We start from the raw sequence: 15,527 nt of genomic DNA on the forward strand, positions 1-15,527 counted from the left end.
GCTTGGATTTACCCTCCCAGAGCTTCTGATGTCCTGTCCCCAAGGGCAAATAGCAAGCTCTCAGTCATTCTTTCCTTTAGGGAAATTGATGCCAACCATGGGAGAGAATGAGCTTTCCCCTTCTGGGCAATGTTAGCTGTATGCACGTGCCTTGGGGGTATAGATCCCTTTTGCTGCATCCCCAAACATGGCTTGGAGCAGGTGTACAGAGGCTCCCCTGGAGACAGCTACCTCCTGCTTCTCTTCAAGGGTTTGTGCTGTACAGCTCTGCCTCTGAATAGGTGGCCTGAACTTGTGCAGTGCTGGCTATTCTTGAACATTGATGGGCATGTTGTGCTAGCTGAGATTCAGGTGTGACAGGGCTCCTTGCAGAAGCCTCTGGTGAAACTGGGGGTTTGGAAGCCCACCGCTTTATAGTTGTACCTGAAACTGCTTGATTTGTGAGCAGCATAGGCACTGATGCCAAGGGGACTGAGGCACCAGCAGGACCCAGTTCAAGCCCCAGGGCTTGAAGTCTCTCAGATGCCTTGTACATCCTCTCAGGTCTAACTGTTTGCAATTTTTGGAGCCAGGGAAGAGGAGTCCCATGAAGGCAGGCTAGCCAGGGCTTTGCCTTCTGCATAGCACAGGGCTAGGGCTGGTCCTTTTCCCTAGTCCACTGCTCACCGTTGTAGGGCATTTAAGGAGTTCTGTCTGTCTGTCTGTGATGTGCTGTTTTTGGTGTCTTACTGCTGGTCTTGAGTGTCCAGTCAGACACAGTAATCCAGCCCCTGTGTTTAAGGAGGAGAGAGGCAGCAGCTATTAGGTGCCTGCTCCTGGCTTGTGCCTCCGTTGCTGTTATTTTTCTGGGCCACTGGATTGTGGGCCCAGCTGGTCCCTTCCAGGCTGACAGCCTGAGGATCCTGTGCCCCTTCCTGCCTTGAATCGGATTCATTGCTTCTTGCCAGGCACTGAAGTAAGATTTTTTGCTGTTAATATTTTTTCCAGGCTGCCCTAGAGAGCCAGCAGAGGGGTGTTTCATGTGATTAAGGGATGATCAGATGGTGGGGTATCTCCAATGGCTTTTGACTGACTGACTTGCCTGCCGCAGGCCTATTTGATCCTTCTGAGGGTGCAAAGGCAGTGGGCACGGTGTTGGGTGGAAGTAGTAACTGCCACCTCCCTTATTCTCTGCACAGCAGTCTTGACGTGCGAGTGAGTTTGACTGAGGCATGGCATGGGGGTTGTGCCCAACATGATAAATTAGGTCTTTCCCATCACGTGTCACATTGAATTTGAGCTGGGGTTATAGATTCTGGGCCTTGGTCTGCTGCCATCTCTCCCTTTTCTCCTCCTTTTCATGGCTGTGTTTTGTCTCCTCTCTCAGCTCTTGTCTGCTTCTCTTTCCTCTGCTTATGGGGAGGTTCTGCAGCCAAAGCCAAGTACTGGGGTCTGTGGCTGTAAGAGGACTTCAGCTGTGAACGTCAAGGAGCTCATCTTTGTGCATTGTTTTCCTCCACATTTTTCCATGTTGTTTGGGAGCTGTGAGGTAGCAGGTTTCCCCAGAGACAGTGGGTAGACACCCTCTCCTGGGAGGACTGGAAGGCAGGCAGGGTGTCTCATGGCATCTGGCCCTTGTGAGCTACCATCAGATCTTCATGTTAACAACTCGAATAGAGCTGCCCTGTTGGTAGGGAGAGCTCCATCCAGCAAGATTTGCAGGGAGAGGGAATCACTTCTGTTAGCCCACTGAAACAACTGGGGAAAAAATCAGGCTGCCTCTCGGGAGCCTTCTCCAGGAGGCGTTGCAGATGGTGCTTGCAGGGCTGCAGGCAGTGACTCTGTGGAGCGAGGATCTGATGTGTGCCTGTGTTCCTGAAGGGCAAAGGAGGGAGGCTTGTCTGCCATGTCCTACATGCAGTTGGAGAGATGAGAGGGACACTTGGGACGATGCTGTCCCAGAGGGAAGAAGCAGCTCTGGCCCTTTGCAAGGCTCTTGCTACAGGAGCAATGTTGCTGAGTGCTGGTGGGCTGCGGCCCCTGCACTAGCTCCAGCCTGAAGGGGTAAGGATGAGGTGGTGTGCAAGGCTGAAAAAGCTGTTAATTTTTTTGGCTGCTCGTCCCTGGTGCAGTCTGGCCTGCTATCCCCTTGTGTATGTAGCAGTATCTGTCCTATGGGAGCTCTGGTGTTTGTGTCCATCTGACTTCCCTACCTTTGTAGCTGCAGCTTGGGAGAGCTGTGGGCCTGATCCACATCCCAGTTAAACTTGTAGGAACTCTTCTGCTGAGATTAGAGTGTTAAATTAGGGCCCAAAAGGGTGAGCATGGCTTTTGGAAGAAGGGAGCTGACCATTCATAGGATTGGGACTTTGACTGTGCTCTGTCCCTCTGTGTCTTGCTGGTATTTTGAGAGAAGACTTGGTAGATTTTGTTTCCTGCTGAGCCCTTCTTCAGTTTATAGCTGGCTATAACCGTTCTCTTTCTACTTTAAGGTCACTAAAGTCTCAGAACTTTTTTGCAGGAACCTTAGGCCTGTGGTGTACTCCATCGGGTGTACATACTTCTGGAGCCCTTCCTGTGGCTTCATTTGGAGATGTCCTAACTGTGTCCCCCCGACCAGGTTTCTGCATTTCAGTCAGCCAGGAGCCCTCTGTGCTCGTGGCTGGATCCATTGGGTTGCATGACATGCTCTGGGCAGAAAGTCGCTATTGTTCTTGCTGTCCTGTGCTGGTAGCAGTGTGCAGGAGTCCCTTCATGAGGCTGAAATCATCACCTGTCAGCACTGTGCACGCCAGCCTGGGCTGAACAGTGCCTCGATTCAGCACAATGCTCGCCAGCCAGGGATAAAGGAAGCTGTGCATTTACTGACAGGATGTGAAATGGCACTGGCTGTGCTGCTGAGCTGCCGTGCTTCCAGCTGCGCCAGAAATCCTGATGACTAAGCAGGGCTCTGAGGGGTGTTTGCCCTGCACTCACTCTACAGGTGAGTAGGGCCCAGCCTGCAAGCCAGAGGTTATGAAAATCCCAACAGGAAATGTTGGATAATTGGTGCAGGCTGCAGAGCCACGTTGCTCTCCTGATATGAAAATGCAGAGGCAAACTCTGTCATAGGGAGAATTCACAGCAGAAATTGCTCCTTTCTAGCTGGCCTTTTCCAGAGGAGAGGTAAAAGGCCTGTGTATTGCATGCTCTATGTAACACAGAGATCAACATCTGTGCACCATGGAGTTATGTTTGTCTTGGTATAGGACTGTTCTGGCTCAAGGTAGGGGGTTCACTGTAGAATGGCAGTGTTGTCCATGCATTTTCAGCCCCCTGGAGCATTTAGTGCTTTCCTCTTCCCTTCAAAAGCTACAAACTGCCTGTGGTGGTGGTAGAAATCTTCACCATCAAACTTCTCTCTGATATGCTGTCAGCATCTGCCTGACTTGGGGGCCCTTGGGACTGTGACCTGACCCCTGTCCTGTTTGCTTCCCTAAGGCTGAAGTTTGCAGGGAGGGGAGCATGTGGTCCTGATGCCTGGTGAGTTTTGAGCATTGGACACAGAGCAGTGAGCATTATTTGGGGAGCTTGAACTGGTGAGCAACCGAGCAGTTCAGGGCTCAGTGAGGTTTTCTCTCTCCGTATACTGCACAATCAGGTTCTGCTTGGGTGGACCGTGTCGATGGGTGCCAGCATCCTGAGAGCAGAGAGCTTGCTGGCAGCATGTCTACAGACTGCTTTCCCTTTGGCTTGTGTTTTCTATGGGATTTCTGATGGCTTGAAGTGGTGGGAAGCTTTCATCAGCACTTGTCCTAACTGGTGGGTGCTGCTTAAGCTCTGCTCTTCCATGCAGGCTATGTGGCTGGCTCCTTTGGGTGCGGGGAAAACATTATTCCATCCCTGCTGTCAGATTGCCCATCCACCACATCTCTCCTGTCAAACTACAGGCAGCCCCAGGGCTGGAAGGGCATAGGAGCAAAAAGGCAATGCTTGGAGGAGCTGTGGCTAAGAGGTGACTGCCTTTGGAGTGGGACCTGCCTGGTGATCTCGGAGCAGCTGATTGTCCCTAGAGGGGTGAGTGCAGTAGGCTGAGCTGTGGGGCCAGTGTATCCTCAGCTGCTGCTCCATGCTGCCTGCCCACCTGGTGGCTGCACAGCAGGGAAATGCTGGACCAGCACCTCTCCTGTCCCACAGCAGCATTGCCCATGGCTCTGGATTTTCCCACTGCTCACTACAGGCAGGATCTGACGCTCCACTGTGGCAGTGTTACAGCCTGCTGTGTTCTGCCCCTGGCAGTTAGTGCCGTGTTACAGATGCTCTCTTAGGCACTTCATGCTGCTGATAGGGGTATCACTCTATAACCAGCCCTGGTGTTTACTCCCAGTTGTTGTTCCTCCCACATGCCAAGGGGGCATAAGGAGCTGTGTATCCTGTAAGCAGAGGTATGCTGGGTGTCAGAGAGGACCACACTTTAGCGTGGATAGTAGTAATAAAAGCTTGTATTCAGCTCTCACTGCCAACACATCTCAACACCTACTGAGTGTTGAACTAGTACAAGTGGGATATTTGGATGGTATGTTTCAGTGTCAGCACAGTGTTTTCTGCCCTAGGACCTGTTCCAGGGATCTGGGTTATGCAGAGAGGTGCCAGATTAATTTGGGATGAAACTGGATAATGGTATCAGCTCCTTGCTGAAAAACCGGTGCTGAGGCTGGGGAGCAAAGCTTCTTCCTTGCTGGTGTATGCAGCAAGGAAGGATCCCAGAAAGATCTCAGGCTGCGCCTATTCTCTGCTACCTGACCTGGGATGAGTCAGACGTTTGCAGGCGAGAGAGACCAAGCACTGGGATGGAGGCAGAGTGGGCTGAAATGATCTTCCACACGAGTGGAGTGTCTTCCACGCAGAGGGGATGCGGTAGGGGTTGCAGTGCTCCCTGCTAGGCAGGAGCTGGCTTGTGAAAGCTCCCGCGGCAGAAGAGGGAGTGCTGGCTGGAGGGGGCTGTGGAGGGAGCCCAGCCTGGCAGAGTGGGAAGGAAGCCCAGTTCCTGGCTCTGCTGCGGCTGCAGTATGCATCAATCAATGCTTGGGGGTGTTCAAGTTAAAGAAGAGGCTGCTCTGCAGAAAGCAGTGCCTTGTACACACAGCAGCAGCCTGGCAGAGAGGAGCCGTGCTGTAGACATGGGGCCAGGGAGCTCTTGCCAAGGTAGGAACTGCCTGGCTGTGGATAAGGCAAATACATGGGATGCTTTCTGGCAGAACAGGCTGCTTGGAGGTGTTGCGGGGGTCGACTGATCCTGTCTGCCTCCCTACAGACAGCTGCAGCGTCTGACCCGGCACAGCGGAGCACTAACCTGGATGCAGTGCAGGTTCTAGAGCTTGGGTTGTGGGGGAGATGGGGGGCAATTTTCCTGCTGGGCACCAATTTGGGGTAGCGTAGGTCTCTGCTTCCTGCCAACACTGCACAAGGAGGAGCTATATTCAGTCTCCAGGAGCTGGGGACACCTGACATTTCTGCCTGCCCCCCCACCAGCAGGGCAGTTTGTATGTTTTTTTTTTTTTTTTTGGCCTTGCTGCAAGGCCTTCAGCAGAGCTGTGGGCTGGGAGAGGGCTCACTCCCTGCAGACACAACTCTTTCAACTGCCTGCTGTGATGAGGAAAGCCGGACTTAATGTCAAATGGAATTTCCTGTGGCATTTGCAAGTCTCTCGCTCCCCCCCCCTCAGTGCCAGGCGATGGGAGTTGTGTGACAGCTTGATGCTGACGCCAGGGGCTTGGGAACCTCTTTCCTCATTTTCCTTTTATATGTCTCTGGAGGATGTCCTGGACTCCTGGCTGGGGTGGTTGCATGTGTTTTCACTCAGTGCTTCTCAGTGGTGTTTCTAAGGTGGTTGGAACGCAGCGCTGCATTCTGCCTCTATTCCTCACCCTGCCTGTCCTCTCCCAGCTCAGCCCTTGCCCCAAGGCCATGGCCGGTCTGCAGATCTGCAGAGTGGTGCTGAGTGCTCATGGCCTTGTAAACTCATTGGTGCTGCTTGGAGCACTGGCACCTGGCTCTGGGAAGCTATAGGGTGTTTCCAAGAGATCTGGAAAGCAACTTGACTCTCTGTGCATGGTCTTATGCAGCCGCTCATGCAGCCATCCACGCATTCACCTGAGGGGCGCTCTGCGAAGTCTACTTGGTGTTATAGCTGCATTATGCTCAGGACACATCCCATCTATGGAGATCACAGCTGCAGTGGTCTCTCCCACATTGTGGCTTGTAGACTTTGCCAGCAGGAGCAACTGAGGCTCTTGGCAGATGCCACACGTGGTGGCGAAGGAAAAAGGGCACCATTTGGTTGTTGCGCAGCTCTTAAACACTGCTGTTGTGCTAAAGCTTGTGGAGGCCTGCAGGGCTTGAGGAGAAAATAATCCACCTTTCCATGTATTTTGGGCTGGCTAGTTAGAAAAGACCCATGTTCAGACTTTCAGTAGACATTCCCAGTTTTGCGGAGAGAGACGTGTGTGTGTGTGTGTGCTGCTTCAGAAATAGTGGAAAAACTTCCTACCCCAACTAGGGAATGGGCAGGTGTCCTCAGAGGAGAGTGAGGGGAAGAAAGAGCCTAAGAGCAAAGGGGGAAGCTCAGCAAAGTGAAGAATCATCCTTAAAAACCAACTCAGCAACGACTGAGTGAAGGTATAAACAGTAAGTGGGCTCAGGTAAAACACTGTTGTGAAGAGGCGGGGAAGGAAAGCCTTTGGGAGGGAAACAGCTATGTCAGAGCTGTGAATCTGCTGAGGGAAGTGTGGGGGCAGAGTGTCTGGGAAACCTGTGAATCCCAACGCAGTCTTGAAGAGGGTGAAGAGGAAAACACCGTGGGAAAGACAAGCAGGGAGGAAGATACAGGAAGAGATCATAGCTGTTATAGGTAGTATAGGTGTTTGATATACCAGAGGGCTGTGCTGCCATTCCGAGGGACCTGGACAGGCTGGAGAGCTGGGCGGAGAGGAACCTCCTGAAGTTCAACAAAGGCAAGGGCAGGGTCCTGCACCTGGGGAGGAATAACCCCAGGCACCGGTACAGGCTGGGGGGGGGGGGGGGGGGGGGGGGGCTGACCTGCTGGCAAGTCCCAGAAGGACCTGGGAGTGCTGGTGGACAACAAGTTAAGCATGAGCCAGCAGTGTGCTCTTTTGGCCAGGAGGGCCAAAGGTCTCCTGGGGTGCATGAGGCAGAGTGTTGCTGGCAGGTGGAGGGAGGTGATCCTGCCCCTCTACTCAGCCCTGGGGAGGCCTCCCCTGGAGTGCTGTGTCCAGTTCTGGGCTCCCCAGGACGAGAGAGACATGGCACTCCTGGAGAGAGCATTTCTCCTCTGAGGAAAGGCTGAGAGAGCTGGGCCTGTTCAGCCTGGAGAAGAGAAGACTGAGAGGTGATCTGATCAATGTGTACAAGTATGTGAAGGGAGGGTGTCAAGAGGATGGGGCCAGACTCTTCTCCGTGGTGCCCAGCGACAGGACAAGAGGCAATGGGCACAAACTGAAACACAGCACGTTCCATCTGAACATGAGGAGAAACTTCTTGACTGTGAGGGTGCCTGATCACTGGAACAGGCTGCCCAGAGAGGTTGTGGAGTGTCCTTCGCTGGAGATATTCAGAACGCGTCTGGACGTGATCCTGGGCAATGTGCTCTAGAGGAGCCTGCTTGAGCAGGGAGGTTGGACTAGATGATCTCCGGGGGTCCCTTCCAACCTCGGCCATTCTGTGATTCTGTGATTGTCTGCGTGGACAGTGATGTTTCTTGGTCTCTCACACAAGGACAGCCTGACCCTTTAGAGGAATATTAACATATGCACACACACAGAGAAATACATACGTATGTATGAATACATAAAACTTGCAAGTTCATCTATGCAGAGCAAGGCAGGAAGGATGAGGAAGGTAGGCCAGGTGTAGTAGGAATCCATGTCATAATGTGGTAGTAGGAAGAGGCTGAAAGCGGGTTGCACAGGCTTCCTCTATTTGGGCAGTCCTCAGGTCTGTAGCTGTGAATTTTGAAGGTGCCCCCAGCGCACTGAGCAACCTTTGCTGTGGGTTGAACTCCCATGCCCAGCGTGGACTGGCAGTCCTGTGGCATCCCTGAGCTCTGCTTTCTACCAAGCTCGACAGAGAGGGGTGGTCTGTGCAGTGGCATTAACACTGCCTCAGAGGCCTTTTCCCATGGGTCAGCCTCAGATGGCCAGGGGCTGAGCTTGTACATAGGGGTGCTCCGCTCTGTGGGTCAGAGTACAAATGAAGTGCCTTCCCGGTGAGCCACTGCAAGCGGCCCCATCTCAGCGCTTGTGGCAGCCTCTGCGCAGCTCAGCTGTGGGCAGGAAGAGGAGGATGGACAGCGAGCCCTTAGGCTCTCTGCAATGCTGCTGCCTATTGGATTTGGCACAGATGCCAGGCTAGGTGTTGAATGCAGCCCTTGTGGCTATTCCAATGTGGGGCCCTTGCTGTACTTGCCATGGCTCACGCTGTCTGCATCTGCAACAGGGCCAGTGCACATCTGCAGGGCTCAGCTAAGCACCATGCCAGCTGGGCTGCAGGCTGCCAACTCCATTACAGGCTCAGCAAGTGTCTCGCCTTCCCCTTCTTCCCAGTGCTAGGTTTCCAGTCTTTGTGGCTCTGCTAGCCTGCTACAGCCAGGACTGGAGCCTTCCTGTTCCAGCACTGCTCCGCCAGCTGAGGTGTAGTGGAGAGGAGGGTCTGGAGGAGGAAACCTTCAGTCTAAGAGATGGGGAGGCTTCCCTGCCATTCCTGCCTTTTTGTGCCTGTGCCTATTCAGTCCCAGCTCTCCCAGGCGCAGGCTGATGCTCCACTGGGGCATAGTGGGGGTGGTCCTGGGTGTTCTGCAGAGCAGCAGTGCAGAGGCTGCTCTGAGTAGTGCTGGTGAAACCCAGCACAGCCCCACATGCAGAGGGAGCAGTGAATCTCCATGAATCTCCAGCTGATGCTACTGCTGGAGTTGCCTGAGAAAAGCTTAGAAAATTGTTAGAGAGCTCTGAATTGCAGGGACAGACATACTAGCTGTGACACTTTTCCAGTGATATCTCTGTCTCCTAACCTGCCACAGTCTTGCTGTCTCCCTAGCAGATGAGCCACAGCCTATGCAGGGAGACTGCAGCTTCTGCAGGGTTTGTAGCCAGATGTGACTTCCTACATGGGAGTGCAGAAAGGCTTGAGTGTCTTTCCTGGATGCTCTGTGCTGATGTGCAGATGCTGGAGAAGCAGATGCCGGGGGAGCGGAGGGCTCAGTGGGCTGCTGCTGTGACCCTGCTGGGACAGGGCCTTTCAGTGCTCATGTTTCTGCTGTGATCTAAGCAGAGATGGTCTCTGGGAGCTTGCTAGGCCCTTTTGCTGGGGCTCTGCCCTCATGCTGGCAGCATAGCCTATGGGCTCAGCTACCCCAGCACTCCTGCATTGGGCTCTCACCTTCTTTGGCAGCTCCTGCCTGTTTTAAAGCAGAAACCCTGCAGTCCCTTGAGCTTATCCTGAAGATGGACACCTAACACACTGACTCAGGGCTTGGATCATGACAGAGTGGCATTGGCTCAGGCCTGTGCCCCTTTCTGCTGTCATGTAGCCCCAGACCCTCTCCCTGGCTTCAGTATGGCTCCAAGCACATGGTGCTGCTGCTGAGCACATCGATGTACAGAGAACAGAGGTGATCCTGCAATGTGGTGTGCGGTTGTGCCTCCGCTTCTCCTCCACTGGCCTCTGTACTGGAGAAGATCTCATTTTAGATCCAGTTTGTGAGGCTGGATGTCCATGGGCCCCTGCTGGTGCTCAGTGCAGGAGTGCCAGCCTCTCTGTGTTCCCCAAGCATGAGAGATGGCAGCCGGTACTGCAGCGGAGGTGGTGGGCAAGGGAGTGGGGAATCCCAGGTTCACCAGGGGTCTGGACCCAGCCACAGCTGCCCTGTGTCTCTTCTCCCCGCATTTGCCTCTCTTGCCCCTTCATTGCAGGGGGCAGCTCTGACTGCAGCTGTGTGTGCAGAGCCCAGTGTAGGGGGGCCTGTGCTGGCAGCCAGGGGTGCTGTAACGCAAGCAGGGAGGAGGGATGTAAAAGAAGCACATCTCCTTTGCCCTGTAAGCCATCCTTCCTTTCCTCCAGTCTGAGGTCAGCTTGCTGTGTTGGGCCAGAGCTCCCAAACTGCAGTTTGCGTCCCTTGTGTCCGAGGCGGGCAGAAACCTGTGTTGCAGAGCCACTGAGGAGCAAAGGGGCTGAGCTGGGGTTGGAGGGAGCTGACAGAAGCAAGATACGCTCATGATTTATGAATGATGACGGGAGAGGCGGTGCGAAGGAAAGGAGAGGAGAAAGGAGAGGAGAAAGGGCTAGGATTTTGAAGGCCACGTGGGAGGCTGGGCATGGTGGTGGGGTTCTCAGGGGGCAGTACAGAAAGGGAGGCTCTAGTCGGTGCTGGGAGGCCAGCTACTGTGTGTGGTGGTGGGGGGCAGAGAAAGGGGTAGTTTCTTCCCTTGTGCTGGAGGTGAACGTCATCCCATCCCACAGATGTCAGCAGCTTCCTGTGACGGTAGAGCCAGACTCCAGGCTTGGATCCAGACAAGGAGATGAGGCCTAAGAATATGTGGGAAGGGGGCTATATGTGGGAAGAGAGCTGTGCTCTCTTCCCAGCAGATGTCAGGGTGCTTGAAGTCCCCCAGGAGAACCAGGGCCTGTGAGCGTGAGGCTACTTCCAGCTGTCGGTAGAAGGCCTCATCGACAACTTCCTCCTGATCAGGTGGCCTGTAGTAACCCCCCACCACCGTGTCACCCATGTTAGCCTGCCCTTTAATCCTTACCCATAGGCTCTCCCCTTGCTCTTCATCCACTCCTAGGCAGAGCTCCATACATTCTAGTTGCTCCCTCGCATAAAGGGCAACTCCACCACCTCGCCTTCCTGGCCTGTCTTTCCTAAAAAGCACGTAGCCACCCATGACAGCATCCCAGTCATGTGAGCTAGCCCACCGTGTCTCTGTCACTGCAATGAGATGATGGCCCTATGAGCGCACACAGATCTCTAATTCTTCCTGCTCATTCCCCATGCTGCGTGCATTGGTGTACAGGCATTTCAGAGAGCCAATCGAGCATGCAGGCTTCTCAGGAGAGGTGCAAGAGGATCCTCCATAGCCGTGTCCCATGCTGTCTCCCGTGGCAGCGTGTACCCACTGGACACATCCTGACCTGAGCAGTGTTTTACTGACTACCCTGTCACTATACCACTCCCCTTCCCCCATCTTTCCTAGTTTAAAGCCCTCCTTACCAGGCTGGCCAACCTGTTGGCGAAGACATGCATGCCCTGCTTATTCAGGTGAATATGCTGCATATCTTTGCAGATGTGACTGCAGAGATGTGCCACCAGGCTCGGGGCAGTTGTTGCTGCAGCTTTTGCCCCTTGCAAGCTTCCTGCTGTGTGGGAGAGGCCTTGGGCTGAGAGCGCCATTGAATTCCTACTTGACCTGGTACCTCAGCATTGGAGTCTGGAACCAATTCCTTCCCATCATCAGAGGATTTGAATCAGAGTTTAATCTACCAAAGTAGGGCTAGCTGGAAGAATTGCAACAAAGTCCTAGTCTCCCATCTTTGAAAAAATACCCATCCAATCCCACCTGTAACCTCTCCTAGGGAACTGATGTTCTATTTTGCAGGAAAAATGGCTTGGAAGAAAGTTTTGAAACTTTAATTGAAAAATTCAGTGTGTTTTTTGGTTCAAAGTGACTATTTTCTTGTAGAGAATTAGAAATTAGAAAATGCACACACTGAGATCAAAACTGAAGCTCTTTGAAATGATACACATATGGATTTAAATGAGGAAAGTGTAACTGTTTCAGTTTAAAGCTGAAAAATAGCAACCCTCCATCCTGTGTCATCAGTGGAAAAAATAAACTGCTGCTGATATTCAAAAAAATTTTCTTGTACCCGTTGCGAAGCATGTGGCTCTGCTATAAGAACGATTGAGCTGATGTTCCTCAAAAGATCGTGGCAAGTTGTCCTGCCTGTCTTAGGAATGGGCACCTGGAGTGCTGGGGGAGAACTTGTCCTTTGTTGCCCTAGTGGGTGATGTCAGAGGGAGGTCACACCTAGCATCCAAAGCAGGAGGGGTATGAAAAAACAGGTTTTCTTATTTGAACAAAATCTCTGTACCGTGACCTCGGCAATCTCCTCCGTATCCCTGTGTGTCTGAGTTTTAAAGGCTGTTCTCTCAGGAGCCAGACTGATTATTGCACCTTTCTGTGTTTCACATTAGGTGCAGGGACATTTGGAAAGGAGACTAGGACAGGCTTCTAAGCTAGAAGTATGTGAGGCTGGCTGGAGAGGCAGAGGAGGGATGGGAGAGCATGGATGGCCTCTTCAGGCAGGGAATCTGCATGTGCATGATGCAGGAAGATGCTGTCTTGGAGGAGATGCAGTTGCTGAGGTCCTGCAAAGCTTTATTTGACTGAAGATGAGGTATTTGAGCTGATGTGTAGCTCCAAGATGAGCACTGAGAGTCCTATTCCTTGTATTTACTTCCATTTGAAGAGAGGATTGTGAACCTAATTTTACAGTTTTTCTGGGTGCAACTTCAGATCTTACCTTTGTGCTGGACACCTGAAGGCAGAGGTGGGCTTGCTGGTGCTCCTCAGGCCTAACATGCAGGCATGCTCCTGGGCCTCCCTGGGGGAGGGTTCTATCTTGCCCGGCTTTGCCTGTGCCCTTTCTCCCTGTGTGCAGCCTGCCTGCATCTCCCTAAAGCTCAGGCCCTTGCTGAGCCCCTTTCCTCTCCACTCCCTGGCGCTGTTGTTACAGCAACCCCACTTGTAGCGTGCATACTCTGACCCCTGCTCTGCTCTTCTAGCCCAGATCATCCCTGAATTCAGGCTGATGGGTGCTGCTTCATTGCACATACATGGTCATGGTTCAGAACAAGCAAGCTCAGAAGCAGCCTTGGACCACACGAGGCATTTCCTTGCGCCACCACTGCTGAAGAGCCTGGCGCTTGAGTTGGATTGTAGAGTCTGTAGTTGTGGCCCAAAGCTGACAGAGAAATCTTTGTAAAGAAAAAGCATTCTATTTCTAACTGTCTTAAGAGCACAGGCACAGTTCTGACCTGGCTTTTCTCTGTCCCACCTCCGAGAGCAACACTTGGGAGTTGCGAGGAGGCTGATGGTGGAGGGATGTAATGTCACCATGCAACTCGTCCAGCCCTTGGGCAGGCAGCTCCTTAGAGACTTTGCCCTGTGTTGATGCTGAGCTGCCCAGCGAACCTCGCACCCCTCTGTGTTGGTGTGGGGAAGCGCCACTGGTGGCTGGGGTAAAAACCTAGAGTTGCTTGGCCGCCAGTACTTGTTCCCTGGCAAGTGAACCTGTGAGGAGATGAGTTTTGGGAGAAGCAGGCTTCTGGCCCACATAGCAGGGGGACATGGGTTGTGATTTCAGCAATGGAGATCAGAAGTGTCCTCCAAAGTGCAGCTTTTCCTCCAGTTTGCTATTATAAGTGCTTCATGTGGCTATGATGTGGGAAGGGTGGGTGATGTGACTGTGGGCAGCATGCTGTCAGCTGAGCCAGCTCTTCCATCTTCCAGCAACAGTGATAGCCTTCCAAGTGCTCCCTGTCTTTAGCCAGTTATTGAGAGCTTGAGACTCCTTCCTGCCCATCACTCAGTGTAAATATACTTTGCAGCTACTGCCTGCTGGTGCCTCATGGCTGGCCCATGGCCCAAAGAGCTCTGCAGCTGGGAACTGGGGGGTGTGTGGCCAGTGGGTGACCAATGTCTTGTGTACATGGTGGCTCATTCCCAGGGAGTCCCTGGCAGTCCCACTGCTGCTTTTGCAGATCAGCAGGGCTGGACGTGCCAGGAGCCATTGATGTCGTATGGGCTGTGTAGCTTCACAATTGCCGTGGGAGAGTGCACCCTGTGTCCATCCTTAATTTTGCCTCGAGTCATGCACTCAGATCATTTGTGTGTGAGGTGAGCAGATGGGCTGTCTCACTTGCCGCTGTCTTGTTTTGCTGTCAGTGGTGCTGGCCACTTCCCTGGTTAAGGATCATAGGTGGCATTGGCAGGAACAAAGAGCAGGGCTCCGTGCCTCGGTTTCTCTGCTTCAGACTCCATACAGTAAGGCCTGGCTAGAGGCGTCTACGCTTGCAGGTTTATTCTCTTAATTTGCACTCAGCTACATTCAGTAAAGCCTGTGCTTTTGCATGGGTAGGTGGTACTGCAACGCAAATGGCAGAATGCATGTAGAGAACAAGGACAGCATAAAGGTTTCAAAAATATATTTTCTATTGAACACCCCAAGCCAGGATCAGTAAGCTCTGAAATTATATCTCCCTTCCCTGCTCCTGGCTGGTGGTTCTGTTTTGGCATCTTTTGGCTGGAGAGATGGTGAAACTGCTCCAGCAGAGGCATTGGCAGTGGAGGCAGATTTTTGCTGTCCCTGCCTGCCACACAGGGCCTGGGCTGCAAGGCTATGCGAATCCAGCTCACTTGCTCTAGTGGGAATTCCAGAGGGGAAAAAACAACTATCCTAGATGCAATATATAGAGTTGTCAGTGTTTGCAATTTCTTGCATTAATGCAGCCCTTTTACCTGATCTTTCCTCCCAGAAAAATCCCCTCCATGTGTAAAAAATTCTTCTAAAAGTACCAAAGGCCTCAGCGATGGGGAACTGGCTGGGTATGGCTAAGCCTTCTTGTCTGCCCAGCATTGATGGGGCTATAGGAAGGTGAGTGGAGCACTGGGGATGTGCCCTGCTCTCTGCTCACATTGCTATGCTCAACTTCTCTCCACGTCTGTGTTTATTCAGTGGCACTTTTGTGCATCCTTCCTGTCCCAGGGAGCTTCAGGTCATCAGAGCCTCTGAATTAAATCCAATTCTGGTCAAAAGGCAGTGGCCCTGTATGGTGTGCCGGCAGCTCAGTTTTTAATAGCTCAGTGTTTGAAACTGGAGAATCTCTGATCCTTTCTTGCACAGAGTACAGTGGATTAGCCTTAGCTGGTGCAATCAGCATGCACCCTTGCATATCGTGGTGGGGGCACCTCAGTGCCCTGGTGCTGAGCGGTTCAGCAGGTGCTGGCACAGGGCAAGGGTAGTTTTCTGTCCTGGTTGTGGGTGAGGTGGAACCCCATGTGTGTGCTCTGGGAGCAGGATGCCTTTGTGCTTTAACCCGCTAATCCTCCTGCTTGGGTGCAGCTGTGGTCACCACCTCACTGGACCTCCATGGCGCTGGATGAGGCCATGCTGGGCCTGCTGGCTGTAAGCTGGCCTCAGCAGGCAGGGAGTATCTACCTTCAAACTTGGTCGTTGTGTGGACTCTACCTCTCTGGCTCAACTGACCATGAAATTCTGGCATCCCATATTGCTTGTCAGCCTGAATCAGAGGCTTCTAGCATTTCAGTCAGAGCGTCCTTCCCACAGCCCTCTGGGAACACCTGTCCCTTGTCCCTACTGCTGGCCCTTTGCACAGCAGCCACCTGCTACAGGCAAGAAGCAGCATGAGCCGGGTGGCTGGCAGTGCTGTTTGATGGTGATCAGCCAGGGACTCCCAGTGGATCTGTGCATGC

General features: G+C 52.9%; 1 protein-coding gene across 11 annotated transcripts in view; it reads left to right on the forward strand.

Moving 5' to 3' along the window:
- EPB41L1 (erythrocyte membrane protein band 4.1 like 1) overlaps positions 1-15,527 on the forward strand; it is a 95,595-nt gene that overhangs the window by 40,985 nt on the left and 39,083 nt on the right. The gene's annotated exons all lie outside the window — the stretch shown is intronic.

The sequence above is a fragment of the Struthio camelus genome, chromosome 18 (genome assembly GCF_040807025.1).
Source record: "Struthio camelus isolate bStrCam1 chromosome 18, bStrCam1.hap1, whole genome shotgun sequence".
Classification (NCBI taxonomy): domain Eukaryota; kingdom Metazoa; phylum Chordata; class Aves; order Struthioniformes; family Struthionidae; genus Struthio; species Struthio camelus.